Below are 12,472 nucleotides of genomic sequence, written 5' to 3'. Positions count from 1 at the left end.
TGCACTCGTAAAACGAGGTTGACTGTACCTTTATATAATATGTAAACCGTTTTAATTGTAAGTGCAGAAAGGTGCTAATTCTGTAATGGAATCTGAGGCATGTCCACTTATGTCATGTGATTAGCAAAAAAGAGTGGCATACCTAAATCCAGTAATTTTGTGTGTATCTTTTCTGTAATTATGTGCATATATGCTGGTCCTGCCCAGGTTCTGCACAAGCTCCTCCCCTATGAACGTTCTCTACATTTATGTGTGAGGAGAGGGATTTCTGTGTTCTCTAAATGTAAGTACAGAGATTCAGCAGGCAGGCCTCTGATGTCATGGCAACAGTGAAGCTATCATGAACACTATGTGGATCCCTCCCACTGCCAGGGGCAGAGATACTATTGGCTCAAACAGGCCTCTGATGTCATGGCAACAGTGAAGCTATCATGAACACTGTGTGGACCCCTCCCACTGCCAGGGGCAGAGATACTATTGGCTCAAACAGGCCTCTGATGTCACGGCAACTGTGAAGCTAACCAGTCACAGGGTACTATAGGAAGCCAGGGGCTATATATGCATTAACCCCCCCCCCCCCCCCAACATTCTGTATATGGCGCTTTAAGCTGTGCACACAAATCAGTGCAAATCGGTGCTCACAGCTTAATTGACTCACAAGCATTAGCGCTGATGATTGACAATTAACACTTCATAACTGACATTAAGTGTCACTAATTAGAAGTTACATGCACAACTCGGTAGGATACGCCTCCCAAATTGTGCATGTAACTTCTAACTAGTGCCAATTATGTAGTGTTGTCAATCATCAGTTCTAGTGCATGAATCTGAAAAGGGGGCATGGCCAGGGGAGGAGCATGGCTGCAAATTTAAAATATAATATTTATGCACATTGTTATAGAATATGCCCAATGTGTGCACAAGTTTGGTGCAGGTATATCGGCCTGGTTTTCAGTGGCCTAAATAGGTGGCCCTTTTATAAAATTACCATATATATGAGGGTCCACTGAAAAGTTCTCAGCCCAACCAAGAATAGAAAGACATGGAGCCATGAAACGTACCAGTTATTCCACAGTTTTATTTATTTATATCCCATGTTCCCCAGAGAGCTCAGAATGGGTTACACAGTAACATACATAATAATTAACAAACAAGGTACAGAAGACTAAGGTAATACGGTAACAGTGAGATGCGTCTGGATTAGCAGACGCATGGAGCATGCACAGGGAGAGAGTCAGAAATAAAGTGGTTAGGGAGTTACAGTCTGTATGCAAGAATTAGGTGACATGGTAGGTTTTTATTTCTTTACTAAAGCTCAAAAGCTCATCAAGGGATTTGATGTTAGGAGGTAGCTGATTCTAGTATTTTGGTAAGAACTGAGAGTATGACCTTCGTTTGACACTTTCAAGTTGGAGCCTCTGACCTGGGGGTAATTGTGGATGTGTTTCCTCCTGGGAGCTGAGGGGGGTCTGTTTGGGACGTAACATGGGAGTTTTGCCAATATGTAGTTAGGCATCATGTTGTGTAAGGTTTGAACATTAATACTAAGCATTTCAAGATGCAGCGTTTGGCTAAGGGTAGCCAGTGGGTTAATGCTAGTGCTTGGGATATTGAATCATGGGTGCAAAGGTTCTTTAGTAGTCTAATTGCTGTGTTTTGTACACACTGGAGATGCTTAAGATGTTTTGCTGTCAGTCTGTTGAACAATGTGTTGCAGTAGTCCATGCAGGAGAGGACAAAGGTATGGCGAAGTTGGGTAAAGTCTGGTTCACAGAAATAGTTCCTAAATTGGTGGAGATAGTAAAACGAAGAGGAGATCACTTGAAATATGATTGGTAAGTGATAAGTTAGAGTCGAGAAGTACCCCTAGGCTGTGAATTTGGTCTTTGGCAGTTATGGTAGATGTTTCCCAGAGGAGAGCAGTTGTAGGTGCAATGTTCTTTGTGGATCCAAAGGAGTTCAGTTTTTGAGGTGTTTAGTTGAAGCTTACTTGTGGACATCCAGATTTTGATTTCAGAGAGACAGTTTTACAATCTGGGAGTCACAGTTTTCTCCTAGAGAATGTTGTTGGCACAGGAGTGAATCTTGATTTGGTGTTTATAGGCTATATCTAGGACGGGTGTAATGTAGAGCTTAAACAGCAGAGGGGATAGTAGTGTTTTGATTGACTTTGGTTTTGATAGGGTGGTATTGAGTAGCATGTATTGGGATCTGTTGTTTAGGAAGAATGTGAACCAGAGCCATATCTTGGATGCCAAGCTCCGTGAGTCGGACGTGGAGGAAAGGATGATCAGTAGTGTCAAAGGCTGAGCTGAGGTCTAGTAGCACTAGTAGAACATCATTTTCCTTGTCCATGAGTTTCCAGCAGTTGTCGACGATATCAAGGACAGTTTCAGTGCTATGAAACTTCCGGAATCCCGACTGGAAGGTGGATAGGGTTTTTTGTTGTCAATGAAGGAGTGTAGTTGGCTGGGTACCGTTTTTTTCCAGGATCTTTGAAATGAAAGGTAGGTTGGAGACAGGCCTAAAGCTGCTGGGTGTATCTGGCTCAAGTGTGGATTTCTTCAAGAGTGGTCTAATGATTGCTGATTTCCAGCTTGTAGGTACTGAGCCTGTTTGATAAGAGGAAGGACTGAGCATACAAAAGTGCCTTTCACCTCAACTAGGAGGTGTATTGGGCAGGGATCTAGGATGGAGTAAGACAGCTGAAGGGCATCAACAATCTTGGTAAGGTCATCGAGTGGGACATTTTTGAAGTGAGTTAGTTTTTCAGTTGTGGGTTTGAGTTTTCTATTTGGGCAGCGGGGTACTGGTGTTGGTTGTGAGACAGTGTCCAGGTGGGAACGTATTTTGTCTATTTTTTCAGTGAAAAAGTCAGAGAGTGATTTGCTGTTGAGGCTGGTGTTCAGGTGTTGATTGTCTCCTTGTAGTGCTGAGAATATCTTTTTGGCTAATATAAAGAGGTTCTTTGATCTGTTGGGATTTTTTAGCAGTTCGGAGTAGTAAGTCTTTTTTGCGTCGAGTATAGCTTGTTTGTAGTCTTCGTGTTGTTTTCTCCAGTTGGATTTATCACCATGGGCCTGGATTTGTACCATTCCCTCTCTGCGTTCCTTAGTTCTCTTTTCTTTGTTCTTAGCTTATCAATGAACCAGGGGGGACGCTCTTTGTTTCAATCATATGGAACAAAATGAAAAGTGTCAATAAAGTGTAGAATAGTTTCATGGCTCCACATCATTCTCTTCTTGGTTGGACTGAAAACTTTTCAGCAGCCTCTCGTAGACTATAGCCCTAAGCAAATTGCAAACGTCATTTATAGAATACCATCGAGTATTTAGTTAGTGCTTATCCACCTAAGTGTATGCTTACTTACATAAGTGCTAGTGATTCTATCAATTTATGTGTGCAACTAGCGCATAAAAATGAGGGGGAAATCTATTTCAAGTTGTATCATTTATCATTCAAACCAATAAATTTCCTTTCTGCATTTTAACTAAAATGCTGAAAGAATATGAAATATTAAATGAAATTAGAATTCTTGCCATGCAAACCTCTAGCAGACATGCTGATCTCAAAACTCTTCCTCCCTTTGGAAAACAGGTTAAAAATAAGAACAGGGCAAAACATGGCACTTACAGTAAGTATCCTTCACCCTGTGCTTTTGTTCTTTTAGTATAACTTGTATTGATTTTTAAATATTTACTTCCCCCACCTGGCTGCTGCAGGGCAAACACTCTGATGCCCACTGAATTCCTATGGGCGTTGGAGTGAATACTGCGGCCTGCCATGATATCACCTTTGTAAAAGGAAGCCTTTATTAGTAGTACTCTTTTCAGCATCTCTAAATTAAGTTCTTGAGCCATTACAAAATGCAAGCCTCTTGACTTACAATCACTTTAAAGGATTTTAAAACACTTTGGGTTCGATATTCAAAAAGATTTAACTGGGAAGGAGAGGCTCAGTGCCTGGTTAAATCATACTGACTGGGTTGAATATCTGGGCAAACCACTGCAGCACTGTCTGGGCAGTGCCCAGGTACTTTGCGGGAAGACTAAGAAGGTATCTGAGTATTACAGATATTCAATGCTGCTATCCAAACAGCTAATCTAGCATGTTTAATCATATATAATACATCCTATGCCGTCCGGATACAAAACTGAATATCAGCCATACCTAGATGACTTCTGGGTGCTGGTAAACACTCAAATATTCAGTGTCAGTACCTGGAGAGGAGCGGAACTGAAATCCAGATCTCTAAATCAGCCTACTACTAATATTATTTCTAGAACGCTTCCAGATGTATGCAGCGCTGTACACAGTCACGAAAGGAGACAGTCCCTGCTTGAATGAGCTTTGGGGACATGTCATATAGGGTGTGACTGCTGCTCCTGAAAGCTGCCAAAAACAAACACTGACCACTGCAGGCTTAATATCAGAAGGGGGTGAGGGAGGGTACCCTCTCTTTTCTGGTTTTGTACATGCCTTTCATCACATTGCTAATAAAATGCACTTTCTGCCTTACTTTCACAAGAGGAAACTCCAGGATTTTACCAGCAGAAGGAATCAGTCTAATTCAGATTAGGGAAATCAGCTAATAATGCAATAAAATAAAATAAATCAGACATCTCATGATCACTGCTCAGCATTTAGATTAAGTTCAAGTATAGGGGAAGAAATACACTTGGTTGAGGCTAAAAACCTGTCCATCAAATATGGAGAAAAGGGGGACGGGCTTTAATGCCTGCCACCTTACCTTATTAGGGATTAGCTAATGTTAAAAACATGACCATTTCTTACTGGTTTGATTCTAGATGTTTACTGGCCAGTTGTGAACATTCATAATGTGCTCTGTGTTTCAAAGCTAATTCCAGTGCTCAGTGAATCAGCTGGTAAGAGTGCCAGCCAGCTAGATACAGTGCCCCAATTCAGTCTTGTAAAGACGAAATGTGGACTACAGAGCCTTCATTCTCATTCAGCTCTGGAAGTGGGGAATCCCAAATCACTCTACAGCAGGGACACTGGTCAGGCATCCGTCAGTAAACACTAGAGACCCTAGACAAGTGCATATTGTGCCCAACTAAATAAAGAAAAGGTAGATCAATGCCGCCAGCATTCTGACCATATATGAACAAGCACAGTTGATGATTTTCTTTTAATTAAAGTGACAACAAGATTGAAGAGAAGAATTTAGCTGTGGCATTTGAAGAGAGCCGATTTGCAATGAAAGCAGAGAAGGCAGCTCTATTAATTAGATTTCAGTACTTGTACATTATGCCAGAGGGCTGAAAAGCAGGGGTACCTATATCAATTTTCTAACACACAAACAATGCGTTATTAGCATGCCAGACATAGTTATCTAATTACATGTACATTTTTTTTTATAGCAATACATATATATTAAGAGAAACAAAATCAATCAGTGAAGTCCTTTTCCAGAAAAGCCCATTTATGTGTGCAAAGCCTTTGATTAATAGGTGCTTTCCTGTCTGGTGGAGCTTGAAGCAGCTTGTGAGTTTGTCATGATTTAGAGGAAATGTAATATGTTTCTTAGTCTTGTTATGTCTATGTTTTATTTTGTACCCAATTGTAGGATAGAGCAGGCTATAAAAATTGTAAATAAAGACAGAAGAAAAGTTGGTCCTTTCCTCTCTTCCCCTCTTACAACAGACCTTTTTCCTCCCATTTCTTAGTACAGTGGTTTATTTTAGGGTTAGCGGAGTTTGAGGCACAAAAGGAAGGTTTTTAGCAAAGTCTGGGCTAATCTTAATGCAATAATCCCCTCTTTTTACAAAACCGTAGCGCAGTTTTTAGCATCGGAGCTGTTACTGCCGCAGCCGACACTTACAACTGCGCTACTTTTGTAAAAGAGGTGTGTGTGTGTGTGTGTGGGGGGGGGGGTAAGCATAGTAATGTTTGTTGAAAAGCTACTTACAAATTACTTCTGATGTAGTAAAGTATGCTAATTTTACCAGTAGTAAAGTTTTAATATCCAAGTGACTTCAACTGGAGTTCAACTGAATAATCATCAGCTAAATTTATTTATTTTTTAAATTTCTATACTGTTTTTTTCCCCAAAATGGTTTACAATGAGTTACATACATAAAATATTAAAAGTCTATACAAAATTAAAAATAAAAACAGAAAAATTCAGTCTTACACAAAATCAATTGCTCAGAGAAATGCATCAACAAATAGCCGAGTCTTCAACATTTTCCTAAATGAATTCCTCGCTCCACATTTTCGAATCTGGCCAACAAGGCCATTCCATAGCTTGACTCCTGCACATGCCAAAGTCATAGCATTTGTTTCCACATATCTGAGATCCTAAGTCTCGAGAGACTACGGGAGCTCACGCAGCCGTTTCCTATGAGTGATCTGCACGGGGCAGGAGTGTAGGAAGATCGCTCCTGCCCCAAAAACCCGCTAGACCACCAGGTAACGCTTAAGGGATTCCGGGGGAAAGCGGGAGGGAGGCGGGGAAGGTCCGGAATACAGCTTTAATTTAAAAATAAAAAAATCACAAATAACCGAATCCACGGATGCTGAAACCGCGGATTTGGAGGGAGAAGTGTATGTTAAATTTCTGTTATTTTCCACAATAAAGTGCAGATATTGAAAGGTTCATTTAATAATACTGCTAGATTTTTGGCATGTCTTTTTATTATTATTTGATGACAGAAAAAGTTTTCCTATTCTTTTGTATTAGTGGGGCTCTAAGGAATCCGACTCCACTTGTTCTAATAAGCGTATTGGAGACTCTAGTCTTATTTCTGTACTGACTTATTATTCTTTTTCATTAAAATAGACCTGTGGAGGGGCATAATCAAAAGAACTGTCTAAGTCCGATTTGGATGTCTAAAAAGCCATTTTGATTATCGGCACTTGGACAACTTGTCTTTTAGATCGTCCATGTGCCGACTCGGGCAGATTTTTAGACGTATTTGTTTCGATTATGAGCCCTATATTTTACAAATGGTACCTTAAGTTAGGCGCTAACAAGTGGAAAATGCCGTTTAAAAATAAATAAAAGTGTTTAAAAAAAAATGCAGGCACTTACTACAGCCTAAAAAAAGGCACCTGCATCATAGATACCGACCGCTTTACAACGCCTAACGTCATTTAAAATTATTTTCTGACCAAGCACAATCAAATTCATGAGAAAAACTTCAATTTGCACAGTTTTTCCAGCTTTAGGGGCTCCTTTTACGAAGCCGTGGTAGCTGTTTAACGCACGTAATAGCGCGCGCTAAACTGCCTGATGCTCTAGCCGCTACCGCCTCCTCTTGAGCAGGAGGTCGTTTATCGGCTAGCGCGGGGGTTAGCGTGTGACTAAAAGTCACGCGCGTTAAAGCCGCTACCACGGCTTCGTAAAAGGAGCCCTAGGTTTTTCTGGACAACCCTAGTGACACTCTGTCTTAGGGAAGTTCCCAGCTCAATTGAGACCAGCAAATGGAGCATCCAATTAATGGTTAAAGGTGCTGGTTACACTTACCTTCCACCTCTAACCACTGAATTTAGAATATAAGTGAAACTATGCACTTTATTTTACTTCAGTTTTAAATAAGATGCAGAACACATATATCCAGTCAAAAATCAACAGTACTGCAATTTCAAAACCTGCCCTAATTTTTTAGCAGTTTCATTACATTGGATCTCTGTCTTATGTCTCACCTCTTCCCTTCCTCTGCCCATCTCATAGAGTCCTTTCATCCATCTTCCCCATTTACCCTAGGTCTTCCCCTACCAAATATTCTCATTTCCTCTTCTGATCCCTTCTTCTCTCTCCTCTTGCACTGCCCATTATCTCTTCCTCCCTTTCCCCATTCATTTGTCCTCCCCCACAAAGCATTCTACCCTCCTCCTCTCCAAACTCTGTACTCTTCCTCTTTTTCGCTTATCCTCTCCCATTAATCCTCAAGACCTGCCCCACATAGCATTCTCTCTACCCTGATGCTTTCTCCCTCCTCTTCCCTAATCCTCCCCATTATCCATGTTCCCCCTCACAAAACATTCTCCCCACCGTGAGCCCTTCCTCGCTTTTGCCAATTTACCCTAAGTCCTTTCTCTTATGGTATTCTCCTCCACTATAAAACATTCCTCCCTTGTTTTTTTTTTCCTTCTCTTTCTCAGTGAGCTTTCTCCATTTCTTAAACACTAAGTCCTTTCCTCACATATCCTCCCCTCCTCTTTCTCGGTCTGACCCTCCCCACTCTCTCACTCCAAACCCTTCTTTCTCTCCCTTTTTCTCCTGAGACATCTGTCTTCTTCCTTTCACTACCTTCTTCCTATATTATATTTAAGCCTACCCCTCTGGTCCCCTTTTCTCTCACACTCGGTCCCTTCCCTCTCTCACACACAGCCTCTCTCCCTCAAGCCTTTACCTTCTCCCTTTTTCTCTTACATACCTCTAACTCTCCTAGTCCCATTTTCTCTTTCACAATCAGCCTCTTTTCCTCCTCTTCCCCCCCCAAACACACATTTAGCCTCTACCCCTTTTCTCTCTCCCACTCAGTTTCTCTCCCTCCTAGTCTCAGCCTCCCCCCTACTCAGCCTCTTTCCTTTCTCCTCTCTCCCACTCAGACTCTTTCCCTCTCTCATACTGATTCTCTCTCCCTTTTTCTCTCCTACTTAGCCTCTTTCCCTCCTCTTCCTCAGCATCTCTCCCCGGTCTCTCTCCCACTCAGCCTCTCTCCCTCCTAGTCCCAGTCTCTCCTACTCAGTCTCTCTCTCTTTCTCCTACTGATCCTCTCTCCCACTCAGCATCTCTCCGTCCTAGTCCCAGTCTCTCCCACGCAGTATCTTTCCCTCCTAGTCCTAGTCTCTCTCACTCTGCCTCGCTCCCTCCTGGTTCAGGTCTCTCTCACTCTGCCTCGCTCCCTCCTAGTTCAGGTCTCTCTCACTGAGCCTCTCTTCCTTTCTCATACGGATCCTCTCTCCCTTTCTCTCTCCCACTCAGCCTCTCTCCTAGTCCCTCTCTCTCCCACACAGTCTCTCTCTCTTTCTCATACTAATCCTCTCTCCCTCCTGTCTCCCTTTCTCTCTCCCACCAAGCATCTCTTCCTCATCGTCCGGGTCTCTCTCCCTCCTGTCTCCCATTCAGCCTCTCTCCCTCCTAGTCCTGGTCTCTCCCACTCATCCTCTCTCCCTCCTAGTCCTGGTCTCTCCCACTCATCCTCTCTCCCTCCCACTCAGCCTCTCTCCCTCCTAGTCCTGGTCTCTCCCACTCAGCCTGTCTCTTTCTCATACTGATCCTCTCTCCCTTTCTCTCTCCCAGCAAGCATCTCTCCCTCCTGGTCTCTCCCACTCATCCTCTCTCCCTCCTAGTCCTGGTCTCTCCCACTCATCCTCTCTCCCTCCTAGTCCTGGTCTCTCCCACTCATCCTCTCTCCCTCCCACTCAGCCTCTCTCCCTCCTAGTCCTGGTCTCTCCCACTCATCCTCTCTCCCTCCTAGTCCTGGTCTCTCCCACTCATCCTCTCTCCCTCCCACTCAGCCTCTCTCCCTCCTAGTCCTGGTCTCTCCCACTCATCCTCTCTCCCTCCTAGTCCTGGTCTCTCCCACTCATCCTCTCTCCCTCCCACTCAGCCTCTCTCCCTCCTAGTCCTGGTCTCTCCCACTCATCCTCTCTCCCTCCTAGTCCTGGTCTCTCCCACTCATCCTCTCTCCCTCCTAGTCCTAGTCTCTCCCACTCATCCTCTCTCCCTCCCACTCAGCCTCTCTCCCTCCTAGTCCTGGTCTCTCCCACTCAGCCTGTCTCTTTCTCCTACTGATCCTCTCTCCCTTTCTCTCTCCCAGCAAGCATCTCTCCCTCCTGGTCCCGGTCTCCCTCCCTCCCGTCTCCATTTCTCTCTCCCCTCCCCCTCCCCGCCATTTCAAAAAGTTTGACGGTTGGCGTTTGTTATTTTGTTACCTTTCTGCCTGCGGCTCAGCCAAACGCGGCTCGCGTCCCTCTCTCACCCACACTCGCCGAATGTCCTCATCCTAGCGCTGCTCTCGCCCTCCTCCCTCCCAGCCAATCCCGGCGGGAAGCCGGGGCGGCCGGCGGACGGACGGGGCGCCGAGGCCAATCGGAGCCCGGGAGCCCGCTCCGCTCGGCCAATGGCGGCGAGCAGAGGAGGCGGGACCCGAGAGGCGGGGAATGTCAGCATCCTCCGGGCGCGCAGAGGCTGCCTTTTGTTTGGAGGGCGGGAGCGAAGCGAGGAGGGCGGGAGCGGCCTCCGGGACGGAAAGCGAGGAAAAAAGGGCACCGCCGAGACACCTGAGTCGGAGCCAAAGGGCCGCCGATGCTCCCGGTGACCTTGGGAGATTGAAAACAAAAGCGGAGAAGATATTTCTTCACACAACGTGCAATGCGTGGAGAATGTGCTGAAGTCAGTTAGCTTAGCAGGGTTTAAAAGAGGGTTGGCTAGATCAGAGGCTTGAGGGCAATCCTAGCATAAAATCGGGTTGGCCACTGTTGGGACCAGGACCCTGGGCTTGATGGTCCTTCGGTCTGTCCCAGTTTGACAGTTCTTTTATGCACACATGCCACCCCCCCCCCCCCGCAAGTGCATGAGGTGCCCCTATCTTTGTGCATTTCATGGTCTGTTGGCTGAGATCAACCACAGGGTCTGGGCTATGAGATAGGGATGGTCTGTATGATTTGGAAGGGGAGAGGTGCTTAAAAAAACATAGTAGATGACGGCAGATAAAGAACCGAATGGTCCGTCCAGCCTGCCCAACCTGATTCAATTTAAATTTTTTCTTAGCTATTTCTGGGCAAGAATCCAAAGCTCTACCCGGTACTGCGCTTGGGTTCCCACTGCCGAAATCTCCGTCAAAACCTACTCCAGCCCATCTACACATAAGTTCATGTAATCCTTTTTCTTCTTCTCTACCCACTATTTTAAGTTCTTGTAAACCGTGTCGAGCTCCATTCTCATGGAGATGATGCGGTATATAAACTTAAGGTTTAGATTAGATTAGATTAGATCTAAACCCTCCCAGCCATTGAAGCCCTCTCCAGCTCATCCTCCCCCAAACGGCCATATACCAACCGTGCAAGTCTGCCCAGTACTGGCCTTAGTTCAATGTTTAATATTATTTTCTGATTCTAGATACTCTGTGTTCATCCCACGCTTCTTTGAATTTCTGTCACTTGACCCTCACTGAAGACACAACAGTATGGACCCTGACCAAAGAGGGTGAACTTTAGGGGGAAAACACAGAAATGTCTGCATGCATGTATATAGTAGCAGAATCAGTAATCTCAGACAATTACAAGCAGTCTCTGCTCTGAAAGGTTCTGTCAGTATTCAAAGGCTGCAACACTGCGGACCTTGAAGCATTGAAGACCCCCGCCACATGAACAATGTCATCATTGCAAATGAGAACAGAGAGAAATTCTGCCAAAGAAATGAAAAATATGGCGTATCAGCAAAAGCTATAAAATGTGCTTGGACAAAAGAATCTACTACATAAAATATTACATTACATTACATTAGTGATTTCTATTCCGCTTGTGCCTTGCGGTTCTAAGCGGATTTCAAATTAGAAGACTGGACATTTCCAGTAGCGTTGCAGTATAGAATCAAGAATGTGTCAAGTTACAATTGTTAGTCTGGCCATTTCCAGGAGAAATTGAAAGCAGATAGTAGATAGTGATAGGTTGTTTTGGTGAATAGAAACAATAGTCAGGATTCAGAGGTGTTGCTGTGGTGGTGGTGGTGGTGGTCATGAGAGTATTTTCTAATACTATTGTGAGGTTATGATGATGGGAAGTGTTTTTTGAAGAGATGAGTTTTGATTTCTTTTCGGAATACTTTAATGTCTATTGATTTGACGTATAAAACATGATTTAATAACACATTTTTTCTTGTAATGAGATGGAATACGCCAGAGTCCCTCTCTTACGAGATTCAAATTTAGCCAGATAGCTCACTTTTGAGTCTGTACAGTATTAAATATAACCTCAACACTTCCAGCTCAGGAAGCAGATTTCTTGATGTGGGTTCTACACTGGAAAGTATCTCACATGGTTTCTTAGAACAAGGCCGATAAGAAAAGCTGATTAACAATTTACATAATCAGAGGTTTCCTTGAAACACTTCCATACACCGAATATTATATTTGATGATGATGGCAAATTTTTCCCTTCCTCAATTTAATTCCACCTGATTTTGGGATCTTAGTGATTCCATCTAGATTCTAGAATTAATGTAGACTCAGGGTTTTCCATGTTGTCTAAGTCAGTGTTCTTCAAACTTTTTACACCTATAGACCAGCAGAAATAAAAGAATTATTTTGTGGACTGGCATCAGTCCGTTGAAGAACACTGGGCTAAGTCGTGGGCCAGACCCCACCCATCTCTACCCAATCTCCAACCCAGACCCTGCCCTCATAATAGTACTAATTGTAGCACTATTTTTTCCATTCATTTTTCACAGATACACAATATAATCTTTTTAACAACACATAATGGTTAACCACAAAATTAA

The 12,472-nt window shown here is 43.8% G+C and overlaps 1 protein-coding gene across 1 annotated transcript in view; it reads right to left on the bottom strand.

Annotated features, from left to right (window-relative positions):
• CTTNBP2NL (CTTNBP2 N-terminal like) overlaps nucleotides 1-10,049 on the bottom strand; it is a 49,554-nt gene extending 39,505 nt beyond the window's left edge. The window contains exon 1 of the mRNA XM_033918110.1: nucleotides 9,907-10,049. The gene's annotated coding sequence lies outside the window, so the exon portion shown is untranslated. The remainder of the gene's footprint in view (nucleotides 1-9,906) is intronic.
• Between the last annotated feature and the right edge of the window lie 2,423 nt (nucleotides 10,050-12,472).

This window comes from Geotrypetes seraphini, chromosome 13 (assembly GCF_902459505.1).
Source record: "Geotrypetes seraphini chromosome 13, aGeoSer1.1, whole genome shotgun sequence".
Lineage (NCBI taxonomy): Eukaryota > Metazoa > Chordata > Amphibia > Gymnophiona > Dermophiidae > Geotrypetes > Geotrypetes seraphini.
This window is presented reverse-complemented; position numbering and strand designations above follow the sequence as displayed.